Consider the following 17199-nt stretch of genomic DNA (forward strand, 5'->3'; position numbering starts at 1 on the left):
GAGCTGAAGGCAGAGGCTTAACCAACTGAGCCACCCAGGCGCCCTTCAATTTGTTTAAAAAACTTTTTTTTTTTTTTTAATTAAGTACACTCTATACCCAGCATGGAGCCCAACACAGGGATTGAATTTATGACCCTGAGATTAAGACTTCAGCTCAGATTATGATCTGGGTGCCCAACTGACTGAGCCATCCAGACACCCCTTTTAAAAAGTTTTTCTTTGAAAATAGGGGTGCCTGGGTGGCTCAGTCAGTTAAGCAGCCACAGTTAGCTCACATTCCTGGGATTGAGCCCCGTGTGGAGCTCCCTCCCTGCTCCGTGGAGAGCCTACTATTCTCTCTCTTGTGCCTACACCCTCTTTCTTTCTCTCTGTCAAATAAAGAAATAAAATCTTAAACAAAAAAAAATAGGGACGCCAGGATGGCTTAACGGTTGAGCGTCAGCCTGCAGCTCAGGTCATGATCTCAGGGCCCTGGGATGGAGCCCCACAGCGGCCTCCCTGCTCAGCGGGGAGACTGCTTCTCCCTTCCCTTCCCCAGGCTTGAGCTCCCATGCATTGCTCTTTCTCAAATGAATAGATAAAAATCTTAAAAAAATAAAAATTTAAAAATTTCTTTAAAAATATATATACTTTTCTTGGGTACCTGAGTGACTTGGTTGAGCTCTGCCTTCAGCTCAGGTCATGATCCCAGGATCCTGGGCTTGAGCCCTGGTCAGGTTCCCTGCTCAGCGGGAAGCTGCTTCTTCCAATCCCACTCCCCCTGCTTGTGTTCCCTCTCTTCCTGTCTCTCTGTCAAATAAATAAATAAAATTAAAATTTTAGAAAATTTTAAAAAGAGTTTTAGAAAATTTTAGAAAGAGTTGGAGGCTTAGCCAGCTAAGCCATGCAGATATCCCTAACAGTATTTAAAGTATCTTACTTTTTTTTTTTTAAAGATTTTATTTATTTATTTATTTGACAGACAGAGATTACAAGTAGGCAGAGAGGCAGGCAGAGAGAGAGGAGGAAGCAGGCTCCCTGCTGAGCAGAGAGCCCGATGAGGGGCTCGATCCCACAAGACCCGAGCCGAAGGCAGTAGCTTTAACCCACTGAGCCACCCAGGTGCCCCAAAATATCTTACTTTTAATGTTTATTTTTCTAATGGTGTTCTTAAATAGCTTTTTTGGGTTCCCAACCTGCTGTTCTGTTTTTAAAATTAGAATTTTTGTTGAAAAATCTTTCTAAAATAGTCGAAAAAAGACTGAAATTTGATTTGTAAACTTTAAAGAAATAGTTCAGGATTTTAAAGAAAAAATTTTTTTTTAAAGATTTTATTTATTTATATGACAGACAGATCACAAGTAGGCAGAGAGGCAGGCAGAGAGAGAGGGGGAAGCAGGCTCCCCGCTGAGCAGAGAGCCCGATGCGGGGCTCCATCCTAGGACCCTGGGATCATGACCTGAGCTGAAGGCAAAGGCTTTAAACCCACCGAGCCACCAAGGCACCCCAAGAAATTTTTTTTTAATAGATTTTTATTTAATTGAGAGTGCTTGAGCATGAGTGGGGTGGAGGGGAAGAGGGAGAAGCAGACTTCCCACTGAGCAGGGAGCCTAAGGTGGGGATCATCCCAGCACCTGGAGATCATGACCCAATCCAAAGGCAGATGCTTAACCAACTGAGCCACCCAGGTGCCACTTTTTTCTTTTTTTTTAAAAGATTTTAAGTGATCTCTACACCTAACATGGAACTTGAACTCAGCCCCCAGAGATCAAGGGTCAACACTGAGCCAGCTAGGCACCTCTATTTTTAGCTTTTAAGCTGTTAACAACAGAAATGATATAAAGTGAAATTTACATTAATTAATTTTTAAGAAATGAAATCTAGTGTGTTTTCATTCCAGGTGGAAATTTAAAACATTTAGTTTACATCGGTCTGGCTGATTCTGAATTTATAGACTTGTTTCAAGTAACAGCTTTTGTATAAACTACATAATTAGATGTTATTAAATGTAATGAAATTACAGCTAGTGATTTGATGCTGTGTAATACATCTGATTAGTTATGTATCTTCAACTTAAGTTTATTTTAAAAATAACACTTTATACGGTCAAAATACATAGATCTTACATTTGAGGTTTGGTTGTGTTTGATTTATTTGTGTGAATGTTTAACTTTTTCAGAGTTAGTTCTAAATTTTATAATCGTGCAGGGCTCCTGGCTGGGTCATTGAGTAGAGTGTGCAACTCTTGATCCTCAGGGTCATGAGTTGGAGCCCCACAGGGGTAGAGATTACGTTTAAAAAATTTCTTTTAGGTGGCTCAGGCCTCTGGCTCCTTATTGCCGCTCATGATCTCAGAGTTGAGGAATCCAGCCCTGCACTGGGCTTGGACTCAGTGGGCAGTCTACTTTGGGATTCTTTCTCTTCCACTCCCTCTACTGCCCCCCAATAATAAATTAATCTTAAAAAAATTTTTTTATAACAGTCCAATCTTAAAAATGTTAAATTTTACTAAAATGTTAAAATTTCACTAAAATGCTTTCTAATGGCTTGGTTAATCATACAATTTTGGTAACTAGTTTTAATTTGATTTAAATACTGCTATCCTCCATCTAAATTTGTCAGTAGGCTAGGTGGATGTTTTTATAAAATAACCTCAAAATACCTACAACCTAAAATAGATACTTAACTTTTTAAAAAGATTTTGTTCTTTTATAGTAATCTCTATACCCAACATGGGGTTCAAACTTAGAACCCCAAGATTGAAAGTCACATGCTCTTCTGACTGAACCAGCCAGATACTGCAGGACTGAAACTTTTTGATTGACTTTGAAACCTTATAACTTCTTGAAATCTGGGGTTGGTCTCAGCAAAGTTTGAGTATGTATTAATTTTTGTTACTCCAGTAATGAAGCAAACACAAAAATGGCGAATTAATAATTTCAAAAATAATAGTTCTTCATTTTTTTTTTTTAAAGATTTTATTTATTTGACAGAGAGAGAGAGCGTCACAAGTAGGCAGAGAGGCAGGCAGAGAGAGAGAGGGGAGGAAGCAGGCCCCCTGCAGAGCAGAGAGCCCGATGCGGGGCTCCATCCCAGGACCCTGGGATCATGACCTGAGCCGAAGGCAGAGGATTTAACCCACTGAGCCACCCAGGCGCCCCAGTTCTTCATTATTTGAACAAAACTTTAAAATTCCCAAGATGCCGTGAATCTGTAGCCAACTGATAATAAATCTGTTTCAAGAGACTGTTTTAAAGCTATTGGTATTTGCAGTTTGACCTCTTGGCTTATTTGCAGTTCGATTTTTCTTTCATCTTAACTATTGAGCCCCGCCAGTGATAACCTGTGTGCCCAGGTGGTAGGGAGACAGAAAAGCATTATTTTCTCTTTTGAAGGAGAAAGACTAACATTTTATGGTAATTTTATTCAGTTAAAACAAATTTATACAAAACGTGCATTAGCATCTTTTTAGCGGTTGTCTTAATTGGTAGTAACTTTAAATGCAGTGCTGCACTTAATCTTTCAGACTGATCATTTGCAGTTTCTGGAGGAGGTGGGAGCTGTTAAGATTCTGTAGTCTTTTCTGTCTATAGAATTTTAAGATGTCTGTGTGTTATAAGTAAATTAGATTTGGTTGTTTGGTTGTTTTGATCCTATTTGTTTGGTCTCCTAACTGTCAAGACTCTGAATTTACAGGCTTTTGAAGAGATAAACCAAATTACATATACAGCATTTTTTTCTGTTGCTTTCTCTGCTTGTATCAAAGTGAAAATAGAATTGTGATAGTTTCTAGTTTCCCACTTTCTATATTTAAAGCCTTCCCAGGTCCTGAAATACTTAAGTTCTAAACATAGGGGTAAATAAATACTTAAAGGCTGTCCCAACAGATAAATATGTAGGGAAAGGAATCTGAGTCCTAAATATTTGTTAATGACATCGTAGTCTCAAATTTAAGATGTGTTCTGGTTTTAATCATCAGTAGAGTATGCTAAATATAAGTGTATGTAAGACCTCTTTGAAACTCTTTTTAACTTTGAAAAAAAAGTTAAAACTTTGACTTAGGTTCTTTCCCAACCCTTCCAAAGCCTGGGTGAGAATTAAAATGACCTGGTAAGTGGACAAATGGTGATTAAGGATGTGTTTGTGTGCTGCCCCCTGGTGGATGGCCTGTTCTGATGATTTACATTTTGCATTTGTTTCTACCAGTCTGTCTTTGGGCAATTAATTAAAGTGCTTTACCATTTAACACGTTCTTTTAAGTGTTTTGAAAATGCATAAGCTTTTTTTTTTTTCCCTAAGATTTTATTCATTTATTTGACAGAGACCGAGAGAGAGGGAACACAAGCAGGGGGAGGGGGAGAGGGAGAAGCAGGCTTCTTGCTGAGCAGGGAGCCGGATGCCAGGCTTAGGGCTCCATCCCAGGACCCTGGGATCATGACCTGACCCAAAGGCAGACGCTTGACTACTGAACCACCCAGGTGCCCCGAAAATGCATAAGCTTTTATTCCAACATTTTTATAAGGTGTTAAAGTTTAAAGCCCAGTCCACTAAAATTTTAATGCCCTGTACAGATTGCTAATGACAGATTTAGTTTGTGATAATTTTTCTAATAGTAAAGCTAAGAATTAGAACAAATATTTAGGAAAGGGCTGGACGGCAGGATGGAAAGGGCCACTTTAAACTCCTGGTGTCACTATTACAGAGAATGCCTGAGGGCAGGTAGATGTGCTGTGGGCACACTTGAGGCTATGTACTGTATGTACTGTGCAAAGGTGAGAGCCTTGTATAGTTGTATACCTTTGGTGCTCAATGCCCCACCTCTTTTTGGCTTATGCTAAACTTTTTGGCCAATTACATTAACATGGTAAAGAAGACTGAGAGTTTCTTCCTTTGAGAGCCTGTCCTTCATGGTTTTAGACATGTGAGTCATAGATACTGTGTGTTTGGGTATAATTACACTGATTATTTTTAAAATTAATACTATTTTAAGTAATCTCTGTGCCTGACTTGGGACTCAAACTCAGGACCTCGGGATCAAGAGTTGTGTGCTCCACCAACTGAGCCAACCAGGTGCCCCAATCAAACGGATTATAAGCATGATACTACATGTTAGATTGTCTTGACTGAGCCAGCCAGGCACCCATGATAGGCAGTTTTAACATGTCCCCTTCTAAATACAGCAGAAAGTGGAGCTGTTGCATTTTCTAGCATCTGGGTTCTTTAAGTTTATTTAGATTTTACCATCGCTGCTTGGAAACTTGTCACTTTTTTTCCCCCCAGATTGTAATTGGAAGTAAGAATATAATTTGGAAATATAGTGAAATATAGTTAGTGAAGTTCTAAAGAAAAAACACAGATTATCATAAAGCTTTTTTTTTTTTTAAAGTTTTATTTATTTAAGTAATCTCTGCACCCAAAGTGAGGCTCAAAGAGTTGCATGCTCTTCCAACTGAGCCAGCCAGTGCCCCTCTCAAAGGAAGAAACTCTTGGTCTTCTTTACCATGTTAATGTAATTGGCCAAAAAGTTTAGCATAAGCCAAGGGAGAGTGACAAGCAGACTCCGCACTGAGCACAGACCCTGATAAAGGGCTTGATCCCATGACTCCAGGATCATGACCTGAGCTGAAATCAAGTGGACACTTAACTAACTGAGCCACCCAGGCACCCCTTTTGAGAGATTTTATACTTTTTTTGGCATGAAGTCTTCAAAATCTGTTAAATTTTATACTCACAGAACAAATCAATTCAGACTGGACTGGCCACATTTCCAGCTTCATGCAGCTAGTGGTTATTCCATTGGACAGAATTGTTTTAATTCAGACAGCTTTTAAAATCACTTTTTAAAAATGAGTCTTGCTGGAAAAAATGTATCGGTATTTATAAAATTAACTGGAAAAATATGGGAATGAGTAATTTGCTTTTTGGTGGGGGGGTATGATTAATTTTCAGTGTGACTCAAACATATTAGACATTTTGTATCTGAGTATTTCCTTGTGATCTCCTTAATTTTCAAGGAAGATATGTGTAATTTGGTATATTGTGTTAATGCTGTACTTTGAGTTTTCCAGGCAGTGAGCTTTTTATTTAAATAGTAACTCCCTAATGTTCAACTGCATGTGTTTCTGTGGTTGGTTGAAATACTGGCGGTGACTTTTTTGTTTAAAGTCAAGTTTTAGATTCAGATTGAAGACTACAGAAATCTTTATTCAGGAATTTGTGTCCTATTAAGTCAACTATTTTAGAACACTGTTCTGGGGCCTCCATTGTTAAGCATTTGCCTTCAGCACAGGTCATGATCTCAGGGTCCTGGGATCGAGTTCTACATCTGGCTCCTTGTTTGGCAGGAAGCCTGCTTCTCCCTCTTCTGCTTCCCCTGCTTGTGTTGTCTCTCTCTGTGTATCTCTCTCTGTCCAGTAAATAAATAAAATCTTGTATTGCCTTGCACTTATCCTAAGGAAGTGTAAGGATTTTGACTATATTCCTTCATTGATGGGACATTGTCTCCTACAAGAGAGATAGGAGTGTGTCTAGCAAACATTAGTAATAGGAACAACACACAGAAAAACATTTTAGCCTTTCTTGGACTCTGCCAGCCTATACCCTTGGCTTTGGTCAAGTTTTCATTCATACAGTTACGGCTGTGAGACTATTCTACATAGATGAAGATAAGGTGTGCAACTTTATTTTTATTATTTTTTTAAAGATTTTATTTATTTATTTGACAGAGATCACAAGTAGGCAGAGAGGCAGGCAGAGAGAGAGAGAGGAGGAAGCAGGCTCCCTGCTGAGCAGAGAGCCCAATGAGGGGCTCGATCCCAGGACCCTGGGATCATGACCTGAGCCGAAGGCAGAGGCTTTAACCCACTGAGCCACCCAGGCCCCCCAAGGTGTGCAACTTTAAAACATAAGTACACTTGTTTTATTTAAGGGGACTACAACACGGTGTGGTTCCCATGGGGATCTGGGAGTTAGGAGATGACGAAAGAAACACTTAAGATTTTCACTTGTGACTTTTATTCATTTATTCCTTATTTAAACAATATAGCTTTAATTGCTCATTATGAGCCAGGCAATTTGCTAAGCACTTGTATATGCAATAGTGAATAAGATAGAAATAATTTAGCCTTCACGGGACTTGCCCTGTCAAATAGACATTAGTGGTCCCCAGACTTAAGTGTGTGTGAAACCACGTTTCTCCAGCCTACCTCAGAGATTCTAATTTAGGAGGTCTGCACTGGGACCCTGAAATTTCTCATTTTATTTTATTTATTTTTAAAAAGATTTTATATTTATTTGACAGAGATCACAAGTAGGCAGAGAGCAGGCAGAGAGAGAGGGGGAAGCAGGCTCCCTGCTGAGCAGAGAGCCCGATGTGGGGCTCGAGCTCAGGACCTTGAGACCATGACCTGAGCCTAAGCTCCATCTCAGGACCCTGAGACCATGACCTGAGCCTAAAGCAGAGGCTTAACTCACTGAGCCACCCAGGCACCTGTTTTTTGTTTTTTTTTTTTTTAACAGTACTTGTGACTCCTTGTCAATCCAAAAAATGGGATTCAGTTTTTAGCAGTTGTTTTTAAAGATTTCATTAATTTTTAAAAATTTATTTATTTATTTTTTTTCATAATTTTTTAAAAAAAGATATGTATTTATTTGACAGAGAGAGACACAGCAAGAGAGGGAACACAAGCAGTGGGAGTGGGAGAGGGAGAAGCAGGCTTCCCGCTGAGCAGAGGGCCAGATGCCGGGCTCCATCCCAGGATCCTGGGATCATGACCTGAACTGAAGGCAGATGTTTAGTGACTCAGCCACCCAGGTGCCCCATTAAGATTTCATCAATTTATCTGACAGTGCAAATGAGAGAGCACAAGTAGGGGGAAGCAAAATAGGGAGATGCAGACTCCCTGCTAAGCAGAGAGCCCAGTGTAGGACTTGATCCCAGGACCCTGAGATCATGACCTGGGCCAAAGTCAGACTTTTTAAACTGAGTCACGCAGGCACCCCTTTAACAGATTCTTAGTTCTACTTGATTTACTCCTAAATTTCCATGTTGCTCCCTCCTTTCTGTTTTTACTGACACTTCTTTAAGACTGCCCTAAAATGTCTGTTTCTTCTCCTAGACTGTAAAATCTTTGGCAGAGAGAGCACTGATGTTACAGAGTTAGTTAGGACTGTTGGAATTTAGAACTGGTTTCTCTTGCTTTATCTTAGGTTCTATACTACAGGTTGGAAATAAGGTTGATTTCCCCCTCAACAATAAGGAAGTTTTATTTTATTTGTAGAACAAAACCAAAAAAATGGAAAGCCACCCATGATTCTTCCAGCCAGAGTGTGTAATGGTCCTTTTACTTGGGTCTCTGGGTGCTTCGTAGTTTTCTCTATTTACAAATTTAAGGCTAGGTCTTTGAGCATGCTACAGCTTTGTATGAGGAAACATAAGAGAATCCTTCACAGACCTGTATCTCTGGGGCATATAATACATTATATGTTAATAAAAACAATTAAAAAAAAAAGAATCCTTGAGTCAGAGGCTTTGATAAGAGACTGTCCAAGTCAGTGATGAGGCAAGGTTAATGCCAGTTGCTACTTTTAATCAGCAATGTGTATTAAACTCTTGAAAAATTGAGGTAGACCTTTAAAAGGTCTACTTCTTTAAAAAAAATAATAACTGTATAAAATCAAATGATATATATGTACATATATATAACACATTGAATGCTATTATTAATATAAGTAATTAGCAATATTGAATTTGGCCAAGTTGAACAAATTCCTTTTAGGGTATAGGTTGAATTGGTTGGCCCAGCTGGAATGATAGTCTGTGGTTGGTACAGAGTGCCTCCAAGTGGTGGGTCAAAGAGGCCACACTATACTGCTCTAAACCTACAGGCTTCGCTTCTTTTTGGAAAATGACTGGTCCAAATGTGGACCGTGTATCCCACTTCCTTGCCTAAAGAAGGCAGAGAGAAACCTGTTACAAGTTACACTTGGTTTTCTCTTCCTGCCTTCTGCTGGTGTTAGCCTGTTAGATTGTGAAGAGAGCCTCAGTCTTACTATGAAGTGAGAAATCAGTGATTTCCTTAATTTGTATAAGTGTTGGTAGAAAGAAGGGAGTGCAACAGAGCCTTTTGGGGGAAGTAAGATGAACAAAATGTACATTCAGGATTTGTAGGTAATTTGGACAGAATATTGCAAGTTAATACATTTTTATTTCTTGCATTAGGACTTACTGTGAAATGTCTGCCTTCCTAAATGCCTGGGTGCCTGTGTATGCAGTTGTCCTGCTATCTTGAGGCAGTTGAGTTAGCTTTGTTTTTAGCATTGCTGTCTTCCTTTCTTGGTATAATAAGTAACTTTGTCCATTTAATGTCAGTATTGAATCTTGATTTGTAATGATCATTGTTTGGTTTAAAGCAGTGGGATAAAGTGAAAATTTTGCATAAGGTTAGCCTATATTTGACCTTGAGGGTGTAATAAAAATTACATCCTTTTAATCTTTCTGAAGTCATTCGATATGGTTACATTGTTGGTTGGATTATAAGTGTCAGGCGAACGTGATAACCACTACACTACGGAAACTGGTTGGATTATAAGTGAAATGAGTGATTGAACATAGTGTAGTTAAGAAAGTAGTCTCTGGCCAGAAAGTGTGGGGATTGGTACTGACCCTGCTAGACTTGAGCAGTTAGTATTCGGGCAGGTTAAACTTACGCTTTGTTTCCTAATCGATAAAGTGCTGACTGTGAAGATTGAGTGAGATAGACACTGTCTTAGGCAGTGTGGCTGCTATCGCAAAGTACCACAGACAGGGTGGTTTAAACAGCAGACATTTCTTAAGCACCTTTTTGGAGGCTGGGAAGTCCAAGATCAAAGTGCAGTCAGATGCTTCGGTTCTTGGTATAAGAGCCCTTTCTTCGTGGCCTGTGGAGAGATGCCTTCTTGCCTTCGTGCTGTGGCTCACATGGCTTCACCTCAGCATGTACCAGTGAAAGAGCTGTGGTCTGTCTTCTCACAAAGATAGTGATCCTGGGGTGCCTGGCTGGCTTAGAAGAACAGGCACCTCTTGATGGGGCTGTGAGTTGGAGCCCCATGTTCAGGGTAGAGATTGCTCTAAAAAAAAGTCTTCAAGAAAAAAAAAAAAAAGATAGTAATCCTCTGGGGACTCCATCCTTATGACATCATCTAACTAAGCCTGAGTACTTTCCAAAGGCCCAGCTTTGTAATACCATCGTGTTGGAGGTTAGGGCTGTAACATAGGAATTTGGGGAGGCTGGGGGGACACAAGCATTCCATCCGTAACAGCATTTCCTTGTTTATATTCTTTGCTGCTATCAAACTTTACAGTGAAGTAAAGACGCAAATAAGAAAGACACTTGGCAACAACCTAGTAATCTGAAATTTGAATTGGAAATAATCTGCAAGAATACATGGTTTATTTCTCTTTGAAACAGAATGTCTGTTTTCCAGCTGTGGCCTAAGAGCAATGAGCAACTTAATGAGCACTCTAGTGACTAGATTGTGTCTCAGTGTATTATTTCTGACTAATAATAAGGACTAGCAGTTTATGTGTAAAAAGCTGATTGTAGAGGGACTAGGAGATATACCAGTTGAAGCCGGATTATCATGTCCTAACAGAAGGCAGAGGCGCAGTCAGAGATGACTGGAGTCTTGTCACAAGGTGCAGGAGTGAGTATGAAGAAGCTTGCACTGGCTAGCCAAAGATGGGGCAATTTGAGCATCAGGAGGAATTAATGCAATGGATTGATACATTCCACATACCCAGGACTCTGTGAATTTATGATGATACAGAAAAAAACATTTGGTTATCTTAGGACAATGCCAGAGCACCAACTTATTATTCTGTAAAGTTTGAAATAGCCGTGTCTTTGAACTCCTGGGAGAAGAGATGGAGATGAAGATTTGCATGAAACTGATTTATTTTGGACGGGATTCCAGGAAGCAAGAGTGAGGGAATGGGGAGAGTGTAATGGGGAGTTAAGAAAAACCAACGAAAGGTGCTTTACTGAGATTGCCATAAGGAAGGTGGACCTTAGAGGAATGTATAGAATCTCTCCTAGCTGAAGATGGGCCTTTATCTGTTGCTTAGTTCCCTTCCCTTGTGAACTGGATTGTCTTGAGGGTTTCATCTCTCCGTTGCTTCCAGGCTCCTCCTGTACTCTTCTGAGGCTTTGGAGAAAGCTCTGAGGTAAAACAGAGATGTGTAAGATGTGTGCCTTGGGGTGGAGGGAGGCAGGACAGCCTCATGGTACATGGGTCTGTCTACGCTGTGGATGCAATCAGAGGTGAGTGAGGGGATGTGATAAAGAGCGCAAAACCATCTGCAGAAGGGCAAGAATCAAGGATTTATCCTGTCTTCACTGTGCTGACTGTTCGGAGTATCCAGGTATTCGACAGGGGAAAGTTGTTCTTCATGGAAGAACTCAAGCTGAATAAAAAAGTCACAGAAGACATAAATGAGAAAACCACTTTCAATCCTGAATGAAATAATGGATTTTGGCAGTGATCGTTGGTGATTACAACATCACAGGAGGATAGCTACAGACAGACATCTCTTCCTAGAAGTACAAGTCACTTTCTCTCTTTCTTTCCTTTTTTTTTTTTTTTAAAGTTTCATTTATTTAATCTTTACGCCCAACATGGGGCTTGAACTCAGGACCCCAAGTTCAAGAGTTGGATGTTCCTCTGACTGAGCCAGCCACGTGCCCCCAGTATAAGACACCTCTTAGGGTATATTATTGTCTCTCCCAAACAAGCAGCAATAAAAATACAAATGGAATCTTCAGATCTAATTACAGAGGGGATGGAGGAGAATATTAAATACCATCATAGGGCTATAATTAGCAAAATCCAGGCAGTGAGAAACTATAGGACAAATGACAGGTTTGGCCCCCCCGCCCCGCCGTAAGTTGCAAGGAAAAAAAAAAAGAAACCATGCGGATTATGAGACTAGAATCATAATCAACCAAATGCAGTATATGGCTCTCTTGGGTTACTCATGGACTTTCCTACTGAGCAGGGAGCCCAGCATGGGACCTGATCCCAGGACCCTGATACAATGATCTGAAAGCAGCCGCTTAACTCAACCAACTGAGCCACCCAGAGTCCCTTTAAAATTCATTTCGAAAGGGCTACGAATATTGATGTACATTCCAGGAGGCAGGCATTTGGGGTGGGAGAGAAGCATGGGTAGCTTTAATTGTCTTGCTCTAATTATTTGGGTAGGTGGATTCATAGATGTGTAATTTTTTATATTAAAAAAGATAAAACGTATATCAAATTCAATATAGTAAATAGTTTATTGAAAATGACACAAAAAGGATACTATGGATAAAATCCACAATGAGTAATGATGCAGGATTTGTGACCTTTCCATCAAATAAATGGCAAAAAGAGTGAAGACCTAAGAGAGATCAAGTCCACACATGTCTATCTTTTTGGGGTGTTTTTTGGTTATTTTTAATTTTATTTTTAAAAAAGTTTATTGCACAGAGAGAGAGAACACAAGCAGGGGGAATGGGAGAGGGAGAAGCAGACCTCTCACTGAGCAGGGAGCCTGATGTGTGGCTCGATCCTAGGACTTTGGGATCCTGGACCTGAGCTGAAGGCCGAAGCTTAACGACTGAGCCACCCAGGTGCTCCTTATTTTGTTTAAATGTAAGCTTTGTGTCCAGGGTGGGGCCTGAACTCCCAAAGCCAAGATCACAAGAAGCAAGCTCTACTGACTGAGCCAGCCAGGCGCCCCTCCTTAGTATCTTGATAGGAATAAACCAACTGTACAAGGATATTTATTAAGAGGTTGGAAATAGAATAGATATCTGATACCAAGGAATTTATGTAAATCACTCAGGAGCAGTGATGGTTTTATAGTTTCTTTTCCTGTTTAGAGAGAACATGTGCTGGTGCTGTTTTCAGTCTTATGAGCTGTAGGAAAATCATTGGAAATGCTAGTAGTTTCTGATTGGCAGATCTGTGAGTCTTGTGTTTTTCTCCCCCAAGTACAGATTGTAACAAATTTTAATGTAACTCTCAGTTGCGTGCTTCTTAGGTGCCAAGCACTGTTCAGGTTCTGAGCACAACAGAGAGTGAGGCGACCTAATTAATCAGTTTCTGTGTTATGGCATCTAATCCTGATATTACTTAGATGTACTTTAAGTGGAGTAGAACACCAGCTCACTTTGCTGAGAGTTAAACTGAATTTGAGTGATTACATAATCATACGTTAGAAATATGTTCGTATTGATTTTCTTGATTGTTAACTATTTAGAATCAAAGCTAAATATAACCTAATTTTAAAAGCTGGGATGGGAGATCAGTAAAGCAGGTAATAGTCTTTTTTTCTTTTTTTAAATATGAATGAACTTGATTTACTTGTATTATTTTTTAAATAGAATTTAAAGTTGTTTTATTTATTTGTTTAAAGTAATCTCTAGGGACCCCTGGGTGGCTCAGTGGGTTAAGCCTCTGCTTTCAGCTCAGGTCATGATCTCAGGGTCCTGGCATCCTGCTTTCTGCGAGGCAGGGGGCCTGCCCCCCCCACCTACTTGTGATCTCTCTGTCAAATAAATAAAATCTTTTAAAAAAATGATTAATCTCCACACAATGTGGGGCTCAAACTCATGACCTGGGGATGCAGAGTCACACACTCTGTCACCTGAGCCAGCCAGGCACCCCTGGATTTACTTGTATTATTAGGGAAAATCTAAAAACATAATAACTGAGCAGGGAAAAAAAAAAAAAAGGAAAATTTATATACAGTAAACTTACAAAAATATGGAATGCAGGGCGCCTGGGTCGCTCAGTTGATTGAGCATGCAGCTCTTGATTTCTGCTCAGGTCATGAATTCGGGGTGGTGGGGTTGAGCCCCACATCAGCCTTGCTGTCAGTGGGGAGTCTGCTGGAGGTGCTTGTGCGGCTCTCTCCCTCTGCCCCCCTTCCCACTCCTAGGCACACGTGAGCACACAAGCTCTCTCTCTCTCTCTCTCAAATTCTAAAAAATATGGAATGCTTCGTGAATTTTGTGTGTCATCCTTGCTCAGGAGCCAGGCTGATCTTTTCTGTATTGCTTCAGTTTCAGTGGATGTACTGCGGAAGGGAGCAAGCAGGTAATCTAGTGCTTTAGTTGTGCACGGTTAACTTGCTGAGTGCAGCAGAGGGATGGGTGTTCTCAAGGTCTTGCCAGGTCAGAAGTTTGTGTTTATGTGCTGGATGGTCAGAATTCATGCCTTTGCTTGGTCTCTTTTAATGTTGAGCCTTTTGGCTTTTGGACTGTTGAGGAGGGAGCATGGGGTTAGGAGCAGGGGAGAAACTGCAGAGGTTATGATAACTTTACTGTAAGTGGGAAAGTACAACTCTAGATGTGAAAACACTATATGAAAATAATCCCAATGTTTGTCTAAAATGAAACTTGAGAGAATCAGATAATGGAAATTGGACAGCCATTTAAGGGAAATAATTATTTTGGAGTAACTTCCAATAAGTAAATGGCGTTGGATGTACATTTTGAAGAATGTGTTGGGAGAACATGGGTAATGGATTACTTCCAATGTACAAAAGATGGTATTGTATTTAAAGAATTTCTTGGGAGCCCTGTGAAGTGGTATTTATTTTTGTGATATGAATAATCACCTGCTAGCTGACCTAAACTCTGTATATTCCCTTAAATGTGTACTTTTGGGGGAAAATTTCTATAATATATATATGCCCGGGAAAGAGTCAATGGGGATGAATACTTAGTTTCTTAATACTGTGCTGCTGATTCTTACTGACGGGTGTTTGAATAAAACTTAGTACTTGCAGGGATGCCTGAGTGGTTCAGTCAGTTAATGGTTTGCCTTCGGCTCAGGTCCTGGGATCATGTCCTTGATCTCAGGGTCCTGGGATTGAGCCCTGCATGGGCTTCCCGCTCATTGGGAAGCCTGCTTCTCCCTCTCCCTTTGCGGGGCAGGGGCGCCCCCTTCCCGCCCCACTTCTGCTCTCTTTCTTGCTCTGCTCTTTGGCTCTGCCTTCTGGACTTGTGCTCTTGCTCTCGCTCTGCTCTCTAGCTCTTGCTCTGCTCTCCCTCTTGGTCTCTCAAATAAAATCTTAAAAAAAAAAAAAAAAAAGACTTAGTACTTGCATATGTGTACTTACATGTATGTAGTAAATCTTACTTCCTTGCTTACGCAGGGTAAATATTACACAATGTTGAGCAACTTTTCTGCTAGCTAAAGCAATATATAGCAATTGTGTAACTTGTGTGTTAGATCTCTTAGGGGGGAGAGAGAGAGCGTGTGTGTGTGTGTGTGTGTGTGTGTGTAAATTTGGGTGTGGAGCTCAACTCCTGGCCCAAATTCATGACCCCAATATCAAGACCTGAGCTGATGTCTAGAGTCTGATGCCTGACTGAGCCACCCAGGTACCCCAATGGAGTATATTTTTAAAGGCTTTTTTGGGAAGTAGAAAACTTATCTAAAAACAGAGAGATAGTATGTGTCCTGCAGCTTTAGCATTTGTTAGCACATGAGTTATTTCAAACAGATTTCAGACTTAGCATTTATTTCATTGTAAATTCTGAGACTGAGATGGTGGTTGAAAATTTCTTTCTTAAATTGACATTCTTGCCATCTCTTTGTTGTATTGTCCCTGATGATTGTGCTTTGTTTTACTGCCCCATAAAAATAATATAAAACTGCTTTTTCCTTCCTCCTTAGTTTATGATTACAAACAAAATGTACCTGAGTTTGGTTAATCTACATGTTCTTTATAGTTCCCTAGGGGATAGGTGGTATCGGACATGTATTTGTTCTCATGCTTTGAAGGGAATGCAAGGAAGAAAGGACTAGGTTATGGATGTGGTCTAAGTTGTGTTTTGTTGTGGTATATCAAAATAAATGATTACTTGACCAGGGAAGGGAAACTTCTAATTTTAGAAGTTAAGTAATTTAATTATTTCACTTGATATGTTAAGCCCAGTTGCTAATCATTTTTTTTTTCTTAAATGGATAGTTGACTAAAAATTCCTGGGATGAATTTGTGTGTGGCACCTATATTATAATTGCACATAATTAATATCTCTTCCTTCCTTTCTCCCTCTGGCAGTGTTGAAGGAAGGGGTAGAAGAGGAGAGTATATATGCATTATATTAAATATTATTGTGTATAATATTTAACCTAGGTATATATGTATATATACATATATACATATATATGTATATATACACATATATACATATATGTGTATATATATATAGGCATTTGAACTAAGGTTGGGGATTTTGGGGGGTATTAAGATATGAAAACTTAATTTTTTTCATAATGAAACTGCTACCTTTTATTTATTTTTCAGGATTTTATTTATTTATTTGAGACAGAGAGAGAGAGCTCATAAGCAAGGGGAGAGGGAGAGGGAGAAACCGACTCCTCACTGAGCCAGGAGCCCGATGTGGGGCCCAATCCTAGGACCCTGAGATCATGACCTGAGCCAAAGGCAGATGCTCAACCATCTGAGCCACCCAGGCGCCCTTGAAAACTTAATAGTTTTTTTTTTTTTTTAAGATTTTATTTATTTATTTGAGAGACAGAGATCACAAGTAGGCAGAGAGACAAGCAGAGAGAGAGAGAGGAGAAAGCAGGCTCCCCGCGGAGCAGAGAGCCCGATGTGGGCCTCGATCCCAGGACCCTGGGATCATGACCTGAGCTGAAGGCAGAGGCTTCAACCCACTGAGCCACCCAGGCACCCTGAAAACTTCATGTTAATAATTACACATACAATGAGTTAGGCAATATCCAATTTACACACATAGATATAATAGCTAAGAGTTGAATGTATAACACAAAGATTCGTACAAGTAAGATGCTGAGATGTTTAGAATTATATTAGGTGTCAATTAAACCATCATAGTGATGAAATGTTTTATATACAAGTCAATATAAAAAATGTTAAATAACTCAAATAGCAAGTTTGAGTAGGTAAGGAGACAAATTGACAGCGTTTTTGACCAGTAAAGAGAGGATGCACATTTCCAAATGCCAATTTTTTTTAAATTTTTTTTAAAGATTTTGTTTATTTATTTGACAGAGAGATCACAAGTAGGCAGAGAGGCAGGCAGAGTGAGAGGGGGAAGCAGGCTCGCCGCTGAGCAGAGAGCCCAATGCGGGGCTCAATCCCAGGACCCTGGGATCATGGCCCGAGCCGAAGGCAGAGGCCTTAATCCACTGAGCCAC

The 17199-nt window shown here is 40.0% G+C and overlaps 1 protein-coding gene and 1 non-coding gene across 3 annotated transcripts in view; one reads left to right on the plus strand and one right to left on the minus strand.

Moving 5' to 3' along the window:
* The window catches only part of IGF2BP3 (insulin like growth factor 2 mRNA binding protein 3), a 140677-nt gene that overhangs the window by 22405 nt on the left and 101073 nt on the right, over positions 1–17199 (plus strand). The window lies entirely within an intron of this gene.
* LOC116879114 lies at positions 13989–14096 on the minus strand. The gene has a single exon (XR_004384968.1). It is a non-coding gene; the product is annotated as a U6 spliceosomal RNA (small nuclear RNA).

This window comes from Lontra canadensis, unplaced genomic scaffold, assembly GCF_010015895.1.
Source record: "Lontra canadensis isolate GAN:19392208 unplaced genomic scaffold, GSC_riverotter_1.0 scaffold2, whole genome shotgun sequence".
NCBI classification, from domain to species: Eukaryota; Metazoa; Chordata; class Mammalia; order Carnivora; family Mustelidae; genus Lontra; species Lontra canadensis.